Below are 25,996 nucleotides of genomic sequence, written 5' to 3'. Positions count from 1 at the left end.
CACAACCGATTCACCAGTATAATAGCAAGCGAGAAATGTATGGCATAGAATTAATTAAAAGTTTGAGGGGGCAACTGACAGCGGCAAAGCAGTAAAAGTGGACACTGTCCTTGTCTTCTGTGGGCAGGAAGAAAAACACAGAGTCCTTTTCCTCCTATGCACACCCGCAGGTCACCGAACGGCCAGGGACCGTTGAGCGTTAGCTATAGGTCTTAGCTATTTCTGCGGCGCTTTCTTTCAAATAAAAAAGATGGGAAACTCATTCTATGTAATTAAAAAAGTAGGGGCACGCCGTGCCCTGCCGATCTGCCAAGTTCGACCACTGGCTCTATAACCAACTAACACTCTTCCCTACCATGGGTTACGCTGCGGCGGGGAGCTTCCACATGAACGGCATTACATAGTGCGCAGTACCTGTACCAGCCTGTAGTGTATCCTTTATCTATTTTTAGTTGCCTTTTCCTTACTTGCTCGTGCTTGCGTGAGCAATATAGAACTGTATTATGTCATACGTATTAGTTCTGTTATCTCCAGTTCTAGAGTGTGGGTGGATTCCCTGACTAGAGCTGGAGAGGAGAGGCAGTGGCGTCACTAGGGTTGGTGTCGCCCAGTGCGGTAACTCATGGTGTCACCCCCACATCCCCCGGTGTCTCATACCTACGTACTCCTCCATGCCCCGTACCTCCACATTTTCCCTGTGCCCCCTACCTCTGCACTCCCCACTCGTTGTACCTATTCTGGGGTACAATTTGACCCCGCGGGACCCCCTACAGTGAGCCCCCACGAGACCCTCTACAGTGAGCCCCCTCTCCTCTGAACACGCCCACTCCTGCCACCTGTGGAGTGGGAAGGGGGGGCTCGAGAGTAGTCTACTCCTTGCTAACAGCCATTGACTTTAAGCCACCTGCACCACATTAAAACCATGTCTCCACTCCCGGCCTTTTAGGATATCTAGACTATTTACCCTCACTGCCCCTACCTAGAATGTCCAACGTGGTCTCCCCGGCTGGCACTTGCACTCACCCAAGGGATGGGGACTCACGGGCTGCGGCTGAGTACGGTCCTGCTGATTCTCCTCGCCCGCTCTCGTCTCCGCTCCACTGGCTCACCGCCCGCAGATTGCGCTGCCATTTCCCCCCTCCGCTTTCAAACACCGGAGGTGCCTCTGGCGCGGTGCATCATGGGAGACGAGGGCACGCCCCTCGGGTGACAGAGCGATGGCTTGCGTGCAACCCACACGAGCTACAGGCTGCAGGCCCTGGTACACACCAGTTTAACTCACACTTGTGTCCAAAATATATGTGGATAAAAAACGTATATTAGTTATGGTGTCACAGAACTAATATGGCCACTAGAGAGAACTGGTGTAGACATTGTAAAGGCCGGGACAGGAGACGCCAGTGGCATTTCTTCAGGGTAATGCGGCGGCCAACTTGACTGGCTCAGACAAGACATAATCACATTAAAATGTACAACGGAAGTTTACCTTTTTATCAAAAATACCACGAGCAATGTAATCTTTACGTGTATTTAGAATTAATTCTTATTAGAGAATGATGCATGTCGGCGCACGTTAATAATTTAAAACAACGCCCTGACTTTTTTTTTTAAGTCAAGACAACTTTCTTTTCTTGACAAGAATCCCTTCTCGTATCATTTTAATGTCTTCGGAAACGCAGCCCTCGTTTTATTTTCTGACCTACCGCCGCAGTATGGTCTCGTCTCATGTTCTAACATGGCTGCTTCGTTGCATGCCCTTCACGTATAGACTCAGGTCCCACCCACACTTATAAGCGTATTTCTGACGCACTAAAGCAGCTGCAAGGGTTGAGCCAGGCATTGAGCAGTGCCGAAGGAAGTGAGTAATGAATGAAAAATTTCCTAGTTTAGGGGGGTCCCATTAATTTGCATTTTGGTCGGTGTCACGGTGTCACCCCATGTAATGGTGTCACCCGGTGCGGTCCGCACCCCCCTAGTGACGCCACTGTAATGCAGCACATATTGTAAGTCCACAGTGACACTAACCTGCAGAACATGTTACAGGCAAGTATTTTTACTAAGCTCTGCACTGTTTTCCAGTAGACATGTCATGCCCCATCTACTATTGGACAGGGAATTCTAAGTTGTGTGTCAAGCTGTGAACAGTAGAGCTATTCATGAAGACGTTTTTTTTTTTTACATAACACTTTTCTGCGCGCTGCTATTTTTAGGCGAGACTCTATAGTTGTCGCTTTCGTTTGCGAAGGGAGACAAACTATGTGCACACCCGGACAGGCGATGTGCACGCACATGGCGTCTCCTCTCTGGCGTCTCCTTTGTAGTGATAAGAGCTTTCACACTAGCACTTGATTTATCAGCTCTTGTTTGTTCCGCAGTAAAGCTTTAGCAGATCGTTTAACTGCAGTTGTAAATATAGCCACTAGATGCCAGTATGAGCACACGCCCAGATTAGGAGCTAAAATGTTATGCCATGCGTCAACGAAAGGCCAGTGATAATAAAAACTGGGTCTACAAAGGGAAAGATTGAGGGTTTTCTAAGAATGTGATTTATGGCTGTGGAATATATTTATATGTATCAATAAAGCATTGCAGGGGACATGTCAAACATGCAAATATGACATAGCAGTCAAGGCTGACTTGTTTATCATTTACTTCTTGTATATTCCATACGTGTTTCACTGTGCAACCTATACAAACTTATTTGTATCTTTGATCATAGTGCGCACACTTTCTCTGCTGCATTTTTTCAACCTCTGCTGATGCCTTGGCCAAAATGTATTTAATCTTAACTGTGTGTGTTTCAGAACATACTGTCAGGCAGTGGTGATGTATCAGAGGCGGGATTGCCGCTGCCCGCGTCCCGCGCAGGGGGACATCAGCAGGGCAGCCTTCTAGTGGCCGCCCGTCGGAGCCCCCCCCCCCCCCCCTTGCTCCGCCTCGCGTGAGGCCGCACCTCGGGGAGGGGAGGCCCCCAATGGGATTGTCCGGGGGAGACGTGCCACTAGGGTGGGCGAGGCCAGCCCCCCCCTTTTTAGGCGCCTCACCCCCTCTGATCTTCCTCTGCTTCCGGCGCGCTCCTCCTGGCCACGCGCATTCCCACCCCTTTCCGCTTACCCTGCGCAGCGGAGGTAGCGCGCTATTGGAATGTTTTAATGTTTTTTCTTGCGTTGCAGGCGGAGTTACAGGGCGATCTGGAGGCAGAAGGGTACAGTAAGGGTACCTCTGCGACAGGCGGTACAGTAAGGGTACCCCTGTCCGGCACAGTAAGGGTGCCCGAGCCAAGGTCCGGGAGCCAAAGGAGGTTCGGCGAAGACCGCGACGGCGCCCCGTTAGTCCTTCGGGCGGTTGGGGGGCCTGATCAACCGGGGGTGTGCCACAACACGCTCCGCCCCCGTCTAAAGGGGCGGGAGTATGCGACAGATCACGTGATCCAAAGGATGATCTGAAAATATGTGCCGCACTGCAGGGCATCGACCCATCGTGCGTGCTAGCTCGACAGGCGGGCAGAGCAGCGAGGGGCTGCTTGCCCTGGATCGCCCGTAAGATAACCCATTTATCGTCATACTTATGTTGTATGAAATAAACCTGCAGCAGTTCTTCACCCACAATGAAAGTGTCAGTGTAATCTATGGGTGACGTCTGTGCATGCGTGTTGAGTGGAGCGGATGACGGTGTGGTCACTATGTTTATTGAAATCAGTGCTCATCCTTGTTTTCCCCTCGTGTTGTCCAAGTTTCCCTGCTCCTGCCCCATGTCCCCCCTTTTCGCATTCCCTGCCTTCTCACATCTGGGCAGCTTGAGAACGGAGGTAACCTCAGGGCGCTCACTCCTGCTGCTTTACCGTGAAGGGCGTCTGTCTGTGACTCAGACAAGCTGACATCACTGATTGTGTGTCAAGCGACAGTTTTTAGGTGCAGAATCAACTTTAAAATCGGAAGATAAATCTCTGTATTTGCACAACTTTTTTGCCCACACTCGCAAGCCACAAGCTCTGCCCGGTATCAGCGGTGCCTGGGCAAGATGGTGGCCGAGCAGGAGGGGGGTGACCAGTGTGCTTTTCACCCCCTTTCGCATCCGCGCTGCCTGCTCTCTGCAGGCCGCCTTCATTCCCTAGAAGCCGGGGGAGTTCATCCAGGAATATTGACTGACTGTATGTGATACTCCTCTCTGGTATGGTTTTTAAAACATAAATAAAGGGCATTGTCATTTACAATGCCAATAGCTTAAAGTCGCGTAAATGCGAGACCTATTGCATTGCAAATGCTTGTTTATATGGTTAAGGAATCTAAGGCGCAGGAAGGTAAAAGGATTTACCCACGGCCAGACATTCTTTCTGTCAAGACAAGCTGAGATGGGATTCGAACTCATGCCCTACCTACTCTCTTGTTCCAAAGTCAACTGTTTAACTACTTGGCCTGGGTTTATCCCTTGTCGTTCAGTCTTTGGAGGCTTTGGGTGTGAGGTGTTAACTTTAGAATGGGATTGCAGAGCTGGCAAGTACGCGCATAGTCTGTCCTTATGGGCTGTCCGCCTCATTGACTTTTGGGTAGGCCTGTGATAGGGCCATGTCTCACCTGTGGACGTGGCGGCTCTGTGCCAGATCTCAGAGACTTTGAGTTTGGGCCACCTTAATTATCTTTGTCTTTTGTTTCCACAGTGTGATTGCATGGCAGACAGGCGGCCAGCAGTAGCAGGCAAGTACAACTATCCAGGATCGCCCAACATTCACGACAAAATGGTAAGTCCAGGTGGTGAATAAACCTCTTCTAAGTGAGCTCCCAACAATTTGTGCCAGCCTTCTATATACATTTTATTTCCATTTTACTTCATGGGTCATAGATAGGTTTCTGACATGGCAAGGGACATGAATAAAAATGTTTCATACGAGAGGCTGATTTCCAATCAGGCAACAATAGTCCATAGGAAATGCTACTTATGGGTGGCAGGCTGCCCTTCATTGTAAACTCCAGCATTGTTTGTGACTACTGTTGTTTCTGGAAGTATTGCCTATGTTTTAGTCTCCTACTAATCTTTTCCTGCCTACATCTGTTCTTAAAGGGGAATTTCTGATTTTAGGTGCCTTAATATGCTGTTTGGCAACTCACTTTAATGCTTTGCATTGACCTTAGTCTTTTCAGAAATTCAAATATAAATATAAATCAATAGTAATTAATTAATTGTCAGCAAAAATGAAGTTTAAATCCAGTACAATCGAAGACCAGCATTGGCAAAGCATGTCTGATCTTGGCAAGCCTCTGATTTCCGCCTCCCCCCCCCCCCCCCTTTTTTTTGTAAGCATGTGTAATGGAAACGAAAAGTTAAAAAAATGAATAAATGAAAATAATGCATTCATACGTTTGTAAACAAAGTGTGGGAAAAGTTGCTGGGCTCTCACAAAATAAAGTGGAACCAAAATAAAGACACAAAAGGAGAAATTTAACCATCGGGCTTGGCATTGTAGTGCACTACTTTTTAGGTGGATGGGCTCTTTTGGTCAGGAAAATGCCGCCATTCACAGTGCAAGAGAGTCCATGGCGAAGCGGACTGACCCATTTCCCCCTTGCCGTATGCTGTTGTGGGCAGAAGCAGATGTGAATTCTAATTAATGGAACAGTGGATGAAGAGGGCTACCGTCCAGACCTAATAAAAAGGAGCTACATTAATCCTCATCCCTGGATGTAGACCGAAGGTTCTCAGTGGACAGCACAGTGACGCATTATCAGGCACCATACCAGCGGAAAGTGCAGAGAGACGCATGCGATATCCAAAAAAGAAAGCGATGAGTGGAATTTTGTATTTGGAGAATGAAAATCTACCATACAGTAGTCTCTTGGCATTTTAAATGCAAAAAGTTAGATCAGCATACAAAGGAAAAGTGCTGGGAAGATGCACAAGCCAAGTTTAGAGTTTAATGTGATAAAGTTGATGATTGTCCAGATAATTTGAAGGACTGGGGCAGAGTGTCCTTTTACATTTTTGAAACGTTTTCATTGCGTTTGGCCTAGCCTGTGACACAGAAACTGCACACATTGATTACAATAAAAATGAGGCACATATTGGGCTCACAGATTGGGTCTTGCCTGTTAGCAGTACAGTCTGTGTGTAATGAGGCGGCATTGAATCTTGTTCTCGTTAATGAGAGAAGCGTGACCAGCGTGTGGGTGGGTAGAAATCTGCAAACCTAGGACTTAGTGGACCGCTGGTCCTGTGGGAGTATCTGAGAATAGTTTGCGAACCTAGGACTTAGTGGACCGCTGCTCCCCTGGGAGTATCTGAGAATAGTTTGCGAACCTAGGACTTAGTTGGCCGCTGGTCCTGTGGGAGTATCTGAGAATAGTTTGCACATCTAGGACTTAGTGGACCGCTGGTCCTGTTGGAGTATCTGAGAATAGTTTGCGAACCTAGGACTTAGTGGACCGCTGGTCCCCTGGGAGTATCTGAGAATAGTTTGCGAATCTAGGACTTAGTGGACCGCTGGTCCTGTGGGAGTATCTGAGAATAGTTTGCGAACCTAGGACTTAGTGGACCGCTGGTCCTGTGGGAGTATCTGAGAATAGTTTGCGAATCTAGGACTTAGTGGACCGCTGGTCCTGTGGGAGTATCAGAGAATAATTTGCGAATCTAGGACTTAGTGGACCGCTGGTCCTGTGGGAGTATCTGAGAATAGTTTGCGAACCTAGGACTTAGTGGACCGCTGGTCCTGTGGGAGTATCTGAGAATAGTTTGTGAACCTAGGACTTAGTGGACTTCTGGTCCTGTGGGAGTATCTGAGAATAGTTTGCGAACCTAGGACTTAGTGGACCGCTGGTCACCTGGGAGTATCTGAGAATAGTTTATGGACCTAGGACGTAGTGGACCGCTGGTCCTGTGGGAGTATCTGAGAATAGTTTGTGAACCTAGGACTTAGTGGACCGCTGGTCCAGTGGGAGTATCTGAGAATAGTTTGTGAACCTAGGACTTAGTGGACTTCTGGTCCTGTGGGAGTATCTGAGAATAGTTTGCGAACCTAGGACTTAGTGGACCGCTGGTCACCTGGGAGTATCTGAGAATAGTTTGCGAACCTAGGACTTAGTGGACCACTGGTCCTGTGGGAGTATCTGAGAATAGTTTGCGAACCTAGGACTTAGTGGACCGCTGGTCCTGTGGGAGTATCTGAGAATAGTTTGCGAACCTAGGACTTAGTGGACCGCTGGTCCTGTGGGAGTATCTGAGAATAGTTTACGGACCTAGGACGTAGTGGACCTCTGGTGCTGTGGGAGTATCTGAGAATAGTTTGCCAACCTAGGACTTAGTGGACTTCTGGTCCTGTGGGAGTATCAGAGAATAGTTTGCGAACCTAGGACTTAGAGGACCTCTGTGGGAGCATACAAGAATAGTTTCAGAGGCAACCTTCGCTAAGCAAAATACTATGGACTTCAGAATAGTCCGCCATGGCAAAAAGCAGATGGTAGCAGTGGGAAGTACAGGATGGACTATAGGAAAGAGAATATATATAAATGCTGCTATTGTTAGTGAGGCAAACATTTATAATGAGCAAATTTAAATAAAACAAGAATTCAATAGATGACCTCCAAAGCTGGCCTTTTTACAGCAGCAGGGGAACGCCAAAATTGTAAGTTTTCTTTTGAACTGGAGCAGGGAAAACCCTTGCTAGGAATCCACCAAGAGGAGTAAATTAAAATAAATTGGCTTTTAGGAGATGCAAGGTATCTCTGCTGTTTAAGTGCAAGAAATTGCACTTGAAGAGCCAAGGCGTTAATGGAAGGCAGATAAGAGGTCAAAGACACACACTAAAAAAGGAGCACCATGGACAGTTAATACTGAGGCCGAAAAGGTACATATTTTTTGGGAGATAGTTTTGTGAAATCTTTGATGGGGCACTCCTACCCACTGCAGATTTTTTCTTTTAGCCCCGGTTCCCTCCACTGTTGGCTGCTTAGCCCTTTCAGCCTGGTTGTTGGCGAGCACGATGCCCATTCTGTGGCAGGTCACTACAGCGAAAACGGCTCGTAGTGGGGAAATGTTGCAGGGAAGAAGGGACGGGTGACAACGGAGATTAAAAAGAAAAATTGACAAAACAGGCGGGAGGGCAGGAACGGGGGACAGCAAATACAAAAATGAAATAAAATGAATTCCCTGCTGCCCTCCAGCATCGCGTCACGCTCTTCCACTCTTTTCCGCTGCTGCAGGCACAGGCTCTCAGCAGCTGTATTACTCCGCTGCTGTTGCGGATTTTTGTTGTTGAATGTGTGTGTTGACTTGAGTGCATGTTAGTATGATTGATCATTCGGATTGAGTTTTGTGGGACATTGCTATGTTGTTGCACCAATTTTTGATGTAACCTCCGTATGTCTATTCTTTATTGTTTTATCAATTGATTTTGACTATTGGATAATAAAATTGTAATATATTTTTGCTTAACGTCATTGATTATTGGATTCTTTTGTACAATTGTCTCCTCTGGCCCTGTTTTGTTGATTATGGGATTCTCTCTGAGGACCCTGTGGAAGTAGCTAGGCAGGTAACCTCTCCTTGATTGGTCTCTTATATTTCCCCTGCATTAGTTGCCAGGGGTCCCCCTTCTTAGTGGAATTTTCTTCGCAGCCTGGTGCTGTGGGGGTTGCTCTTTTCTTTCAGAATAGTGTGCACCCTACTCTATTTTATTGTTGTTCACTTTCCTTTGTGGAAATCTCTTTTGTATCCTTCTCCTGACTTCTTTTTCCGTATTTTTCTTTTGTCTGATTCCCTATCAAGTATCCTGTGTTGTCCTTACCACCAGATTTGCTTTAGTTGCAGTACCCCGACTAGCGGGAGTATCTTAGTTAGTACATTCCAAGTGGCCACGACTAGTTGACCGCCTGGCTTGCTTTATCCTCTCAGGATGGAAAGTATTAAAACCTTTGGATTCTCGGATGAGGATTTTGCAAAAATGATTGGTCTCACAGCAGGTAGTGACAAACAATTTACCCTCTCGAAAGGCCTAGAAGGCGAATGGACGAAATTGCTCAATCTTAGGAAGAAATCTAAACGGACAGAATTCCATGCACATTTTATGCTGGAACATCTTAAGGCTGGAACTATTCCTATTGGGCTAAGGGTCCGGAACATACCCGGACTCTTTGTAGAAATCGGACAATTCCTAGAGAAATGGGCCCTAATATCCAATAGGTGCTCTAGGGATTGGATGATGTTGATCATTGAGACCGCTAGAGAAGTCATGGCCATTTTGAAGAAGGAGATAGAAGAACTAGAGGAGAAGCTAAAAAAAGACAACTCAGTTGAAATTGGTAAGAAAAAGTTAGATGAAATCTGCCAAGAACAAGATTCCTTCTCGGACTATCTCCTTAAGCGAAAAACAGAAAAACTTAGGAAGGATATTAGGTTATTCACATAAGAACGTGCATATCCATACTTGATAACTACCTTTTACACTTCCGTAGAAAACAATGGCCCTTATAGTGCTGCCCCCAGGTGGGGCAACAGACAGGTTACGACATTCTCAGATACCACGGACTCTGAAGAAGAGGGTCCCAGTAATTATGATCCCAATTATAATCCAAATTAACAGACAAGACAGGAGCCGTTTGATAGACCCACTATGCCCAATCGTTTTTTAGGCAACCGCAGGGGAAGCTTTCGCCCCAGAACCCGGACTCCCCAACAGAGGAACTTCCATCAGGGTCAGGTACAGATGTACATCCAGACGCGGCATCATCAATATTGGAAAACATAAGAACGATTCCTGTGTTTAACTTGTCCACCACCAGCATTGACTCAGTAGCCGTCTTGCTCCTATCTAGGGGTCTTTCGTTTGTTCCCACTACCAACTTCAACAAATTTGAATTCATGAAAGACCTCCTTTTGTTTTTTCGGAAGATCAGATTAAAAAAATACTTCCTCACCAGGTCCCCGCTAGAAATTACTGAGAATATATCTGGATTAAGACCTCCCTCTGATTTTACTCCTACTCTGGATACTGTTGGACCAGAGGTCAGTATCTTTGAGAAGGTTGTGACCACCAAAATGGAAAAAATTCTTAAATACGTACCTAAAACGCCAGGGAATCTTTCCAAGTTGGAAAACACTACCTTGATGTCCCTGAAAGGAAACAAATTCCTAACTATCAAGCCCTGCGATAAGGGAGGGAGCATTGTAATCCTTGATACCCCTTCGTACATTGAAAAAATGAACATGCTCCTCTTATCCACCAGACAATATAAACGTATTGTCAGAAACCCTGAACCTGGTTTGAAACAACGGATTCTGACCATGGTGGAAATTGCGGTAGTCATGGGATACATTTGCCCCAAGGAAGCTGAATTCTTGACACCTACTTACACCCGTATGCCCATCATTTACGGGGTGCCAACGACACATAAAAAGGCTCTTGATCCCCCTCTCAGGCCCATTGTATCCACTATTGGATCGGCCCACGGAGCCTCTCTCTCAATATGTTGACCGTTTTGGTCAACAAACTAAAATCATTTATCAAAGACACGGGCCACTTCATCTTCAAAATTGAGGGAACCCACTACCATGCTGACAGGGAACTTCTGGTGACGTTGGACCTAGAGTCCCTATATACGAATATCCCGCAGGAAGGAGTACTGATGTTGCTCCAAGAGATCCTGTCCTCTGAACCTGGGATCACTAACGCCCCTTTTATCATCGAATGTCTCAATATGGTTCTCGGTGAGAACTACTTTGAGTTCAACAACAGCTATTTCCAACAGATTCAGGGAGTCAGCATGGGGGCCTCGTGTGCCCCAAGTATAGCCTGTCTATATATGGGACACTTTGAACAAATAAACATCTACAATACAATGGCCCCCTTCTATGAGAATGTTTGGTCATGGGTCCGATTTATAGATGATATTTTTTTCATCTGGGAGGGGGTTCATATCTCCTTGGAAGAATTTATTCTCTGGCTTAATGCTGCGGATATCAATCTGAGATTCACGGCTCACTCCAGTAATCACAAACTGGAGTTTTTGGATGTTTGGGTTGAACACAATCAGAATGAACTCTATGTCTCTCTATTCACTAAACCCACTGCCAGAAACACTCTTGTTCGAGGCATATGAGCTGCAGATTACACACTATGCATAGATCGCCATCTGGTGTTGGGCCCGGATGTTTGCAGTTGTTTTTCCTCTTGGAAAGTCTTTGGAAGTCACGAGGTATGTGACTCCTCCTTTGGATCGTATTGCGCATGGGCTTCGGCTCCATCCTCAGATTGTTTTTTTCTGCCATCGGGCTCGGATGTGATCTTCGCGCTCCGGTTCCGAACAGTTTCCAGTTCTTCTATCGACGCGCAATCCTCACCCCAATTTGCGGTATTGTTTTCGATCGCGATCTCCACACTCGGCGCGGGTCTGATCGATCAAGACCTTCGATTTCAGTCGTCGACGGCGGCCTTCGGGCCTACCCAAGCTCCGGTCCTGACTAATGGAAAGGACTCCCTTCAAGAAATGCCCTCGATGTGGGTCCAAATTCCCCCACACTGACCTTCACGAAGTATGTAACCTCTGCCTCTCTCCTGAACACGAGGCTCGAGACTTTCCGGCGTGCAAGTCCTTCCGGTCCAAGAAAAACATTCGAGACCGAAGGGCACGAAGAACTATGGCACACTCATCGACGGCGATTCCGGACGACATCTTCGGGGAAGGCGTCGACGCTCCAGAAGGACAACACACCGACGAGGGCCTCGTCAGCGCCTCCGAAGCCGACGATTCAGATGTGGAGGACATCACTCTGGCACAGAGGGTCGTGAGTACCGAAGCACCCCCCCCACACCCTCCACGGCACCGAAAAAGGCTACAGTCTTGCCTTCACCTCCAGGCCTAGGCAAGACTAAAGACACTGCTTCCCACACCGCACCTTCGGGACCGGTAAAGAAGCATATTAAGCCTTCCGGCAGCTCGGGCTCGAGCCAGCCCACCGTCGGTGCCGAGAAACACTCCTCCGCACCGACGCCGAAAAAGAAAATGGCCTCCTCCTCGGCACCAAGCTCCATACCGAAACACTCGGCGCCGAAAACCAGCTCCGGCTCCGGCTCTGGCTCCTCGGTACCGACACCATCCCTGGAACCGAGCAAAAAACACAAGGCCACCGACACCGATATCTCGAAGCCGAAAACCACCTCGGCACTGAGTAAACAGACAGCCTTTTCCAGGCCGCATAGCTCCAAACAGCGGACTAGCGCAGACTCTAAAACAAGAAAACCCACGGCCCGATGCCTTCGGTGCCCACGGACAAACCACCCTCTGAAGAGCTTTTTACTCCTGATCCATTGCAAAAGACATTGATCAAGGACCCCAAAACCGGACATTTGATGCTCAGCATCAAAAAGAGACAGCTGGAAAAGCCTGCCCCAGCTCCACCTCCAAAGAGGAAGGACTCTGCTACCTCCCCTTTCAGAATGTCTTCACCACCTCCTCACCCCCTCCACCTTCCCCTCCTCCACCTCCTCCTTCTCCCCCCCACCTCATCATTCCCCCACACCCTCTCCGAATGATGACAATGATGATGTCTATGATGACATAGGGGACGTACCCCATGACCTACCTACAGGGGACCCCACTCCCACGGGCTCCCCAGACCCATGGAATGACTATAACATCCCTGACATCCCTAACGTCCCGCAAGATGATCTCTACCCTTCGAGACCATCCCCACCAGAAGACTCATTAGGGTTCAACCACTTACTCCAAAGGGCTGCACACTATCACGGGGTGGATCTCCATACCGACCCCGTGGAGGAGGACTTCCTTCTCAATACTTTTGACACCACGCATAGGGCCACCTCCATACTGCCCATGCTCAAAGGAGTTATAAAACATGCGCCAGAGGTCTTTAAAGACCCAGTCAGAGCCAGGGTCATTAACCCGCGCATAGACAAATTATAAAGCCGCCCCTACAGATCCCGCCTACATCAGAGGGCCAGCACCACTAGATTCCCTAGTAGTGTCTACAGCACAAAAGAGGGCGAACTCCCAAGCATCAGGCAAAGCACCACCACCTGACAAAGAGTCAAAACTCTTGGACGCATCGGGCAAGCGCACTGCATCCCAAGCTGCCAACATATGGCGCATCGCTAATACACAAGCGCTACTGGCAAGATACGACAGGGCCCATTATGACGAACTAGAAGCCATAATGCAACACCTCCCTGACAAATATAAAAATAGGGCAAACGAGTTAATTCAGGAGGGCAAAACCATTACCAATACCTCCATCCGCTGTGCCCTAGATGCAGCTGACACCGCCTCCAGAGCCATTAATTCCAGCATCCTCCTCCGTCGCCATGCCTGGCTAAGGATCTCAGGTTTTAAACCAGAAGTGCAAGCTTCCATCCTGAACCACCCCTTTGACCAGGAACATCTGTTCGGCCCAAAAGTGGATGAGGCCCTAGAAAAAATGAAAAAAGACACCGATACGGCGAAATCTATGGGAGCCTTACAATCGCACCCTCCCAGGTGCTCCTTTCGCCGCTCTTCCTTTCGGAGCACATCCAGAGGCTACTCCTCTGACACTGCTTCCACTTCATATAAGGCCCCTACCCAATCCACCTTTACAAGGGGTTACCACAGAGGCGGCTACAGAGGCAGTAACAATAAAGGCAGAGGCAAGACAAACACCGCCCGCTCTGCCTCCGCACCTACCCAATGACTCCCCTCCACTCCCCCCAGACCATCCCACTCCGGTTGGGGCAGACTCCAAAATTTCCTTCCTGTCTGGACTACCATCACCTCAGACAAATGGGTAACACAAATAATTCGGTCAGGCTACTGCCTAGAACTAATATCTACCCCCCCAAACATTCCACCCAGACAACACCCAATGTCACACGAACATCTAACACTACTAAAGCAGGAGGTAATCTCCCTCCTACAAAAGGGGGCGATAGAACGGGTTCCTACCAACCAACAAAATATGAGGGTCTACTCCCTATATTTTCTCATACCAAAAAGGGACGACACTCTACGGCCCATCCTAGACCTCAGGGCCCTAAACCGATACATACACTCAGACCATTTCTACGTGGTAACACTTCAGCAGGTACTTCCACTGCTCTCCCACAACGATTTCCTGACCACTTTAGACCTCAAAGACGCCTATTTCCACATTCCTGTTCACAACGCTCACAGGAAGTTCCTTAGATTTGTAGTGGACGGCCAACACTACCAATTCAAAGTACTCCCATTTGGAGTCACCACAGCACCACGAGTATTCACCAAGTGCCTAGCAGTAGTGGCAGCACACCTGCGGAGACAACACATCCGAGTCTTCCCATACCTAGACGACTGGCTCATAAAGGCCAGTTCATACAACCAGTGTGTACAACGCACGCACGCCACTATCCAGGTACTTCCCCAACTGGGCTTCACAGTAAACCACACAAAGTCCCATTTCCAACCGTCACACGTAAAACAATATCTGGGTGCCACTTTAGACACCTCAAGAGCGCTAGCCTACCCCAGTCCTGCCAGGATAGCAAGCATTCAAGCTCTACGCGCAAAATTTCAGCCACAACACTCTCTTCCAGCTCGAGTGTTCATGCAACTAATAGGAATGATGGCCTCTTGCATATTCATAGTACCTCACGCAAGACTCCAGATACGTCCTCTCCAAGAGTGCTTAGCACGCCACTGGAACCAGGCCCAGGGTCAATTAACAGATCTGGTGTTGGTACCATCGCTCTCTGCAGTGGTGGACCACCAAAAACCTTTCCAAAGGGCGACCGTTCCTGGACCCGGTTCCTCAGATAGTACTGACAATGAACGCATCGATCTCCGGCTGGGGAGCTCACCTATTACATCACACCATGCTGGGCAGATGGACACCTCAACAAAAGTTACTCCACATCAACCATCTGGAGTTACAAGCCATTTTTTTAGCCCTAAAATCTTTTCAAACACAGATTTCAGGCAAGGCAGTCCTAGTCCGCACAGACAACATGACAGCCATGTATTATATACAAAAACAAGGTGGCACACACTCTCCATAGCTCTCTCAGCTAGCACAGAGCATATGGAGATGGGCCATACCCCAGAAAATCTCTCTGCTAGCCCAACATGTCCCAGGAGTCCAAAACACTATGGCAGATCTGCTCAGCAGACAAACACAACAACTCCACGAGTGGGAACTCCACCCACAAGTTCTTCGCACGTACTTTCAAATGTGGGGGCATCCACAGATAGACCTCTTCGCCACCCATGAAAACGCCAAATGCCCAACCTTCGCCGCCAGATATCCACACCCATTGTCCAAAGGCAATGCTATATGGATGAACTGGTCAGGCAGATTTGCATACGCTTTTCCGCCTCTCCCACTCATTCTATTAGTGGTGCGCAAACTACAACAACACTCCCTCACACTAATCCTAGTAGCTCCAACTTTGGCCAGACAACCGTGGTACACCACACTGCTGAAACTATCTGTAGTACCGCACCAAAAGTTACACATCTCTCCACACCTCTTAACCCAGAACCATGGAGAGATCAGGCACCCGGACCCAGCTCAGCTCAACCTTGGGATCTGGCTCCTGAAATCCTAGAATTCGGTTATCTAAATCTTCCCCCTGACTGCATGAACGTCATTAAAGAAGGTAGGCGACCCACCACTCTAGCGTGCTACGCAGGCAAATGGAAACGTTTTGTTGTCTATTGTCACAACAATACCATCAATCCCCTAGATGTGTCCATTCAACACATCATAGGCAATTTACTACACCTACAAAGATGCAATCTAGCCTATACGTCCATTAGACTGCACCTTGCAGCCATAGCAGCTTATCTACAAAACAGGCAACATCTATCACTTTTTAGAGTACCTGCCATTAAAGCCTTCATGGAAGGCCTCAAAAGAATAATTCCCCCCAGAGTGCCACCCTCACCTGTGTGGAACCTAAATATCGTTCACACCAGACTAATGGGACCTCCCTTTGAACCTCTACACAAATGTGAACTTCAATTCCTAACATGGAAAACCGCCTTTCTTGTAGCCATCACTTCCCTCAGAAGGGTCAGTGAGATACAAGCACTTACCATTCAAGAACCTTTTTTTCAAATGCACCATAACAAGGTTGTTCTCCGTACTAACCCAAAATTCCTCCCTAAAGTCATTTCTCCTTTTCACCTAAACCAATCTGTAGAACTACCAGTATTCTTCTCGCAACCACAGACCGTTGCAGAAAGAGCTCTTCACACATTAGATGTCAAACGAGCCTTACTCTACTACATCGAGAGAACACAACCTTTTCGTAAGACCAGACAACTGTTTGTCTCTTTCTCACCACCACACAAAGGCAACCCCATCTCCAAGTCGGGGATAGCTAGGTGGATTGTCAAATGCATTCAGATTTTCTACCACAAAGCAAAACGAACGCTATCCGTTCCCCCTAAAGCCCACTCTACGCGTAAAATAGGGGCTTCAATGGCATTTCTAGGGAACATCCTATTAGATGATATCTGCAGAGCAGCTACATGGTCAACACCGCACACTTTCACTAAACATTACTGTGTAGATGTGCAAACTAAGCAACAGGTTAGTGTGGGCCAGGCTGTACTCAAAACATTATTTCAAACCACTGCAACAGATACGGGTAGTCGCCGCTAAGGATGGGTACTGCTATATAATCTATGCACAGTGTGTAATCTGCAGCTCATATGCCTCGAACGGCAAATGCTACTTACCAGTATGCATCTGTTCTTGGCATGTAGAGCTGCAGATCTACACACGCCCACCCGCCTCCCCGGCTGCCTTTATCTGTTCCAGTTTATCTTATTTAGATACAACACACATGGGCATCTTCACTGTTATTACTACGCTCCATCTTTCCCTGCTGGCGAAAAACAATCTGAGGATGGAGCCGATGCCCATGCGCAATACGATCCAAAGGAGGAGTCACATACCTTGTGACTTCCAAAGACTTTCCAAGAGGAAAAACAACTGCAAACATCCAGGCCCAACACCAGATGGCGATCTATGCACAGTGTGTAGATCTGCAGCTCTACATGCCAAGAACAGATGCATACTGGTAAGTAGCATTTGCCTTACAGTACGGCAGTTACCACCCCCGTTGCCAAAGGGATAGTCTCCCTTTCAGCCAATTTCTTCGTCTTCGAAGGAACTGTACTGATATTAAAGACTTCTTGGAACAAGCCGATATACTCAAAGAAAAAACTCTCTAACCGAAGGTATCCCCGTAAACTAATCAAGGAGTCCCTTAAAAGAGCTAGGTATTTCAATCGAGAGACTATGTTCCAAACCAACGAGAAGAAATCCATGGATAAACTTGTTTGTGTCACCAAACATTCCAACATCAACCATAAACTGAGAAAAACTATCAACTCCTGTTGGCACCTTTTAAACACGGGCAATGATGACAACATACTTCCTAAACCCCTTTTCGCATTCAAGAGAAATAAAAACATCAAAAATCATCTAGTTAGAGGGAAGACACAGGAGCTCCTTTCTCCATGTCAAAAATCCATCTGCGGCCTGGGACCTATTAAAGGAAATCATCGCTGTGGCACATGTCAAGCGTGCCCTAATGCCATCGTGGGCGATACTATCCAAACCCCTGATCGCAATGTTTCCCTCCAGGGAATGACTAATTGCTGTTGTGGGATTCATATGTCTTATTCTGTTTGTTCGTACAATGTAATGTTAGCACAATGTATCTATGATGTTTAGCTCCGTGCAGGGCACAGTTTCCCCTCCCTCTTGGAGTCTGATTTACTAAGAACTATAGGAGCACACAGATCTAGTATTTCAAGAGATGTTTACCCCATTATACGATGCTATTATGTGTGAAGACATACATACAGATAGAATTCCCCTGTAGCTATCTACCCCTAGATGACAGAAGATAATAGAAAGTGCCCAATGGAAAAACAGTACATTTTAGAGTAGTCCCATGGCGTATGGCCACTCCCTCAAAGATTGCAGGCCACCTGCTTGCAGTCACCTTGTTAAATACTAGGAATTGTTTTTCTGTACTTGAAAGAAATTTAACAATCATGTCACATTTCCTGCATCACTAGGTTCTGCGGGATCTTCCAGAGTAAAAGGAAGAATGATACCCTGCAGAACGGTGATAAAGATGAGTCCTAATTCCCATCAGTGCCAGCTACAGATGAGGGCTACATGTCCTGGCCCTACAGTCTCAACACCCAGAAAGTAGTAAAATTGGACCGCGATTGCCAATGCTTCATCAACTGTAGCATCGTGCTTGCCTCATTGGATAGCGTCGGACATCAGAGAAGGAGGAGGCCTGTTGGCCGCAGAACTTCAGTGCAAAGGAGAGGAATCCCTGTTGTTGATGGCAGGGCCGTCGTTCAGCTTCTTCAGTTTTCTACCTGTCATGTGCTAGTAACCTCTGACAGCGCGCGGTCCCCTGATCCCCTTGGCCTGAGTTTTGGCCACCCCCCTTTTCCTTTGTATCAATGGAAAGGCAGTGCACCGGAGAATCTACGATTGGCAAAAGGCACTATATTTGTGGTACCCATGAAACAGCAGCCCGAATGTCCTCTGACACTGAATGATGAGTGTTGGAGCCTGAGGGTGTAGCTGAACTTGAAACTTTCTGCACGATATGATCTGTGTCTATGATAGTACCTGCCACAGAGGAAAGATGTTGGTGCACTGCCTAGTGACATTGAGACTTTCGAGTGAGCTGTGAGTGTTTGCCAGGAGGGCACTCCAACGGATACTACGAAGAACTATTTTCATGGAGGGCCTGATCAAGAGGCCAAATATGACGATGGAAGCAGACCTTGATGAACAATAGAAGCCTGCCAGAGAGGCTTCGAACGGACTCTGGGCATAGTTGTATTTGCACGAGCAGTTGGGTGTTATGAGACTGATTCTTACTGTTTTTGCTGGCACTGTTTTAGAATAGTATTCTGATTAGTGGAAGTAGCGTCAAATTCATCCTATGATGAAACGTACCCCCAAGACTGACACAGATGGAGTAATGATAGTATCTATTAGTTGTAGGGTCCACGGATCGCTTCCCACTCTGTCTAGTAAAGGATGATCTGGGTTTGTCCCTATTTTTGTTATAAGTGTATAGGTAGATGGGCCTAATTATGGTAATGTAAATATTTATCGCGCTGCAAAGTGAAGTAAATTGGGTTATGAAGATGTCCTGAGGTACAGTGTATTGCATCAGAGATAGATCTTGAGAGAACAGTAACAAGGTACTATGCATCTAAATGCCTGTCCAAATGTAATGAGGGAAGCATGAATTTTCCTTAACAGATAAGAAAATGAGGTGTAGGATTCCAATGGTTCGACCTCACTGAGTATGCTAGCTCTTTCCCTTGAGCAGAATGTTTCATTATTAGAAAATGTATCTGAGTACCTGTATATAATAATGCAGAACATATCATTCCATATATGTCATCCAAGAGTATAGGTTGGCCTAGGCTTTAGGCCTCAATTTGAATTTTCCTCATGCCATCTCTTTGGCTTTCAGAGGCATGATTAATTAAATGAATGTTGGTTTAGTGCAAAGTAGTGGTGATCTCACCCTCTGCAGACAATGGATGTCCGATTCTTAGTTTCAGTGGCACTTACGGATGAGGGAGTGTTCTCTGTTTAGTTTTTGTTTGAATATTGGCTACATCACGCCAAAAAGGGCCGATCCCATTCAAAGGCTGAACTGACTAGTATCTGAAATTCATGCAGATACAGGTACCTGGTCCATTTCTGGTTGGTTTTGGGGTTTCCTTACCACTTGGGGATGGAAAATATTCATGACTCTCTTAGGAATAACAGGTGTCCTTTTCACCTGTTGTGTCTGCATACAATGTGGACCTGCTTGCGGTTCTTATTGTACTGATCGAATTCATCTTGCCCTCCCTGAACCTAAAATAAACACAGCAAAGATAGGTACTCAATTAGCACAGAAGGAAATATACGACATGATGCAGATAGATGAAGGTATCTTTGGAGATTAATTTGGTATGTTAGCTACATTGTGCAAAAAGGGCCGTTCTGTGGGATTCATATGTCTTATTCTGTTTGTTCGTACAATGTAATGTTAGCACAATGTATCTATGATGTTTAGCTCCGTGCAGGGCACAGTTTCCCCTCCCTCTTGGAGTCTGATTTACTGAGAGCAGCTGAAAGTGAACTGTTTTTCCTTTCTATCTGAGGCCCAAGATCACATCTGCAGAAGGGAGTATTGAGCGAAATGCCTCTGTGCCCGAGACGAAAGGGAGTCACCCGGCCGACCTTCTCTGAAGAAGATAGTAACCTTATACGGGCAGATGGTATGAGCTCATTTAGGAGCTCTAGGGCTAACTGGTGTTTTTCCACTTACAATGCTTTGTATGCTGAATCTGTTATGTATATAAGTGTGACTCTGTCAAGGGGCCAGCAGTCTTCCTCGGCGCACCTGATGGGTGAGGATCGATGAGGCTCCTCTATATAGAGTTCTGTTATGGCCAATAAACGCTTGAACCTTCTACGTTGCCAACTGCTTATTATTGACCTGATATTGTGGGCCACTGGTAAGTGTGGCCCTTGGGATTACTATTAGATTACTTCACCGTACCTCCAACATTATCTATATCATTGTTTGTCCCTGTGATTTGATATATGTTGGAGAAACTGGACGGGTGTGTAGAATCCGAATTGGGGAACACAAGTCAAATATTCGAACTAAGAAACTCTCGGCTCCCCTTGTCCCTCATTGGCTTAGTTTGAACCATTCTGAGACTGATCTTAAGTGGTCTATCCTGGAAAAATCTGTGTGAATCCAGGTAAGGACCCCATGTTGATCCGCAAAAAACAGAGAGGTATTTTGGATTTACTTCCTTAACTCTGTTAAGAAAGGCCATCATAAACACTGTCCGTGGGAGAATGCGATAATCTAACTCTCAGCTTTTGAATTGCTTTTCCTATGTTCTGAATGAGTTCTGAGACTCCCTCGTGGGCTTATTATACTCGTCTATTTGATCTGGACGACTGTTCCTTTTTTATCCTTGCAGTTTTTTGCTTTGTTTTACTTGTCTGTATTTGCTTCTTTAACTATTTCTTTATTAAAAAAATTCTTTTCTCTGACACATATCCTCCTTTTTAGGCCTTGTACCTTGGTGTCGAGACAGAAAGGATCATACGCCTTCCGCGCATTTAGTAAAACTTTCCCTCTTTAATTCCTTTCTTCTGCTGAACAAGGGACCGGTTTCCGGATCTGCGGTGGCATGCCTGATCCTTTGATGGCCGCGGCCCTATAGCAGTGATATGAAATCATTCTAGTCCCCTTTCTACCTTCATTTCTTCCTCTCCTATGATTGGTGCCCTTTGACGTCGGAAACCTTCAAAACGAACGTGCTTTTTTAGGTCTCGGGACCATCCGGTCGGCAGACCGGAAGTCCGGAGATTTAATGTCTTTGAGAAGAGGGGCTTGCACCCGCCCCTCTTCTCTCCTGTTCTCCATTGGCTGGCCTCGTAAATGCTGGCCAGCCACTGGAGAAGAGGTCAGTCACTCCGATTAGGCCCCGTCCTTTTCGGATCGGGGGGCGTGTTTTTTAAAGAAAGTCTCATTCTCCAAACACGCCCCCGAATCCGAAAAGGACACTGCCTTTCTCCGAGGCATTTCTGCTTCACCACGGAGAAAGGCAGCAAGGCTCAGCTCAGGGCACCGCAGTCTGCCACATTTCCAGCTCCCAAGCCACTCTTCGAGCCTCCGCCGCGGCACAAAAGGCAGATCCCTGCACGTGGCTACTGCCGAATCCCTCCCCCCCCCCATCTTAAAGGGATCTTCTGTTTGTTTGGTGATGCATTATTTATTCCTTCATTTCGCTCCAGTGATTCACATGTTTGCATCCCTCTTCCCCCTTCAGCCCTCCATACCTCTGACTGCCCAGCTCCTCGTCAGCCGCCGCTCTTCTGTACCCCGACCGGCTCTACCTCTGCTGCAGCGTTAACCATGCGTTGGGGAATCCCCAGCTCGGTGTACCGCCCTCGCCGTCACGTGATCCAGCCGCCATGTTTAATGAGGGCAGGGCTCGGCACTGACAGTAATCTGCCTCGGTGCGCCTTATCCGACGTGTCTCTTTTTCCTGGATCAGGTTCATGTCGCGCTAATGATGGCGCGAGCCACAGTGTAAATGGTCGCATTAAACGTTTAACCACAACAACTATTGGGTTAGTTTTGCCCATGACCTCGATGGCGGATGGGAGCGGAAGAAACGTAGCATAGACACAGAAAAGAGACAAAAACTCAGGCATGAAACAGACACGATCGGCTATACTAGAAACTGTAGAAAGACTATAGTTTCTTTCAACCTTTGGTCAGAAGAAAGACAAGTCCAACACATATACCAAACGGGGTGTGGTGGGGGCAGCACATTTAAAATGCTTTAAATCCGTGCACTCCGAGCTAGCCCTTGCTCGGATAGTGCCTAGGTGGACAGATAAGTGGCGTCCTCGCTGCTGAATAAAATGAGGCCGCAGCCCCCCCCCCCTCTGCTAAATACAGCACTGTCTGGTCTCAATCCAAACACCGTCACTCCCGCCCTAACTCACCCGAATCAACCACAGATCAGTTTCATCATGCCCACTTCATGCTGTTTGTTCAGGGAAGCGGGGGGTGGCTACATAATGGGTAATCAGCAAGAACACAAAGGCGATGATCGCTTTACACTACCACAAAGCGTCGATCCATTCAGAAGGCAGTGATGCAATTAACTAATGAAAAGCCTAATGTGCTTTCATGAGCGGGGGGGCCCTGCTTGTAGATAACGGGGCTCTGCGGTCCAACTCTCTCCGTCTGTAATAGTGAGATCTAAAACATGATTTTATCTGATTAATAAAGTCTTGCTAACTTGATTGCCTCTACAAGTACACTGAATAATCCAGGCGAATGCAACAAGGCAGCCTGCTTAACGAAAGGTTAATTCACGTAAACACGACCCTTAAAATAACAGAGTGAACAAAATTAATAAAAGACATTCATGTAGTCTGCCTAACAAAAGCCTGTAGCTCGGGGTTCTCAACTTTCATATGCTGCATACTATGGCAAGCAGAGGAAAATGATGGAACAGGACTCATTACCCTACGTGACTAATATGTAATCGAGAAGCATACCTGCCAAATTGATGAACAATCTCACCGTGTGAGGAGGGAGAGGCCCTTGAAGGGCCTCATGCCAGAAGTACCTACGGGGAACTTTTGAACCACACCCCCAAGCCCCCTCCTCCCCAAAAAAAGCTTGCTGAGGCTGGTGCCAATGTCCTGGGGTTTTTGGCACCCCTTAATGGACTTCAGCAGTTCAAAGCCTCGGAAAACGAGCTGAAAAACCACTATTTACAATGGTTTTCAGCTTGTTTTCCCTGGTACGGTGTGATATCGGCTCCTCTTTGGGAGACCGTGTGATGGGAGCCGACATAGTGTGTCACAGTGGCACCATGTGAGTTGGCAGGTATGGAGAAGGCCAGCGTCGGATTGGTAACGCAGTCACTCGGGCAATGCCCGAGGGGCCAGTGCCTAGTTCTAACTGTTGGCTGCTTTTTGGAGCGGTCTGGGTAGCAGATTTGGGCGGTGTCGCTGTTATTCAGATACAGCCAGTGGCCCAGTGAGTGTCTGAGTGGCCTTTCTGGTGGCAGATGGGTGCTCATTACCTCATGTTTATCAATAGGCAGAGGTGTCACTCCCTTTCTCTCGCTGGGCCGGCCCATTAATGCATGCATACCTAGCGGGGCAGGGGGCCTGAGCAGAAGTGGCCTCACTTGTTTTCAGTCACCAGTGTAAACGAATCCGTGCACTTTTTTGTATCCACCCCCCCCTTTTTAGGTCTCGGGACCATCCGGTCGGCAGACCGGAAGTCCAGAGATTTAATGACTTGGGAGAAGAGGGGCTTGAACCCGCCCCTCTTCTGCCCTGTTCTCCATTGGCTGGCCTCGTAAATGCTGGCCAGCCATTGGAGAAGAGGTCCCGTCACTCCAATCATGCCCCGTCCTTTTCGGATCGGGGGGCGTGTTTTTTAAAGAAAGTCTCATTCTCCAAACACGCCCCCGAATCCGAAAAGGACACTGCCTTTCTCCGAGGCATTTCTGCTTCACCACGGAGAAAGGCAGCAAGGCTCAGCTCAGGGCACCGCAGTCTGCCACATTTCCAGCTCCCAAGCCACTCTTCGAGCCTCCGCCGCGGCACAAAAGGCAGATCCCTGCACGTGGCTACTGCCGAATCCCCCCCCCCCATCTTAAAGGGATCTTCTGTTTGTTTGGTGATGCATTATTTATTCCTTCATTTCGCTCCAGTGATTCACATGTTTTGTAGTTCTCGAACATTTTGCCAGCTGCCTCGAAGCTTTTCAGATTTCTCGTCACAAGTAACCCCAGACTGGTGTCGGCTTTTCCCCTTGCTCCCTGTGCCACAGGAAAGAACTCCCATCTTGCTGATGAGGCCTATGAAGACCGAATCGGTCGGCAGTTACCGCTCCCACTGCTTGGATTAATGGATTTACACGCCCCATTGGCTGGTATGCTTTCCTTTGAGGTAACAAAATAAACAAGCATTTACAATGCAACGGTCTCGGCATTGTTAAAGTTAGAGCTATTGGCATTGCTCATGACAATGCCGTTTCTTTAAATGTTTTAAAAACAAAAAACATAAAACAGAAATAATGTCATGAGCAATGCCAATAGCTCTAACTTTACCAATGCCGAGACCATTGCATTGTAAATGCTTGTTTCTTACGTTATCTAGCCCATTGATGCCGGTCACGTCATCTTTCCAAACGCTCCGCGGAGGAAGCAGATCTACCTTCTCGTCGAACCGGTAAGTCCGCTACTGGGCTGTTAAAATCCTGCCTGTCCTCCCTGAACCTTTTTGAGGCCACCATTGGCCGCTATAAGTCAGACATATGCCCCATACCTGCCCGCTTGCATGTTTTACACCGTTCTGCAGTTTACTCTCTGAATAACTCAACTATGATTGTACATATTACTGTTGATACTGGTTGATGGCCCCTGCCTCCAGGTGTACTCTGCTTCACCTTTCCCGACAGCAGCCTTTAAACTAATATTCTTGATATGAAGTTTTCCTCGAAAGTCCATTTTGTATCTTACCTTCCTAGGACATTGATCACTATGCTAGTTAGTTTCCTCTCTTTATTTCTGTTTCTATTTTTGCTATAGAGAAACTGTTTAATGCTTTTGAAGAAACTGTCTCACCTATAGCCTTTTGCTCCTGCCGCCCGACAGATATTTACCTGTGGCACCCTTGGGAATCGTATTCTGGCGTCTACTGAAATGAATAGTCGACGCGAATCTATGTGGTTAATCTCTGGTGGGTATGGTGTCTCTGTTTCTACGTATTTTGTGCCCTGAGAAGATGCCGCTATTCCTACTCCCATATCTGTAATCCCATCTCTTTGATTCCAATCGCAGATCCCTTACTGGATTGAAGCCAGTCATTTTATTCCGTTTCTGCATCCCTGGGGATCTTTATTTGTTCTTCCTATCCAGGTAATGTTCGTTTCAGAGCTTCCAGATAGATCTTTTTCCCTTTATTACTGTCTCCTGAGTTTCTGATTTAATTATTACTTTCTATCTTCTCTCCTTATTGCACCACTATACATGGTCTATTTCTTTGCACTATTTTCCACCTGGTGATTTGGTAATTATTTTTGCTTATCTCTAAAAATACACAAATGTTTTAATTTATCGTCCCTGGCCTGACCATGTGTCATCTTTCTAGTTTTTGTTGTTTTTTTCTCTATTCTCAAGGGGTATTTACACTCTATTCCGGATATTTTAGCCTTATATGTCTTTGCTAAAATTATTGAATTGTCTGATTTTTCTGGGCCTGACTTTTGTCGCCATAATCAATTGATGTTATTATCATGTGTTACCATAGCCATTGATTATATATATATATATATATATATTTTTTTTTTGTTTGTGATCTTAGGATTGCTTGTCTGTCCCATTCTGTTTGACCATCTTCGCCCTGATGAAGGTGTGGCCCCGTCTGG

At 47.0% G+C, this 25,996-nt stretch overlaps 1 long non-coding RNA gene across 4 annotated transcripts in view; it reads left to right on the top strand.

Moving 5' to 3' along the window:
* Nucleotides 1-25,461, top strand: part of LOC146871690 (uncharacterized) — a 291,696-nt gene extending 266,235 nt beyond the window's left edge. For 2 of the 4 annotated variants that reach the window (XR_014981035.1, XR_014981034.1), the window contains exons 2-3: nt 4,658-4,738; nt 18,051-20,589. This is a non-coding gene — a long non-coding RNA (uncharacterized LOC146871690). Of the gene's footprint in view, nt 1-4,657; nt 4,739-18,050; nt 20,590-25,223; nt 25,309-25,409 lie in introns of those variants that run through there. The other 2 variants (XR_014981033.1, XR_014981036.1) reach the window with 2 other exon arrangements.
* Nucleotides 25,462-25,996: the final 535 nt, after the last annotated feature.

Source organism: Triturus cristatus, chromosome 1_1 (assembly GCF_964204655.1).
Source record: "Triturus cristatus chromosome 1_1, aTriCri1.1, whole genome shotgun sequence".
NCBI classification, from domain to species: domain Eukaryota; kingdom Metazoa; phylum Chordata; class Amphibia; order Caudata; family Salamandridae; genus Triturus; species Triturus cristatus.
The sequence above is the reverse complement of the archived record's forward strand: the minus strand, read 5'-3'. Positions and strand labels throughout refer to the sequence as shown.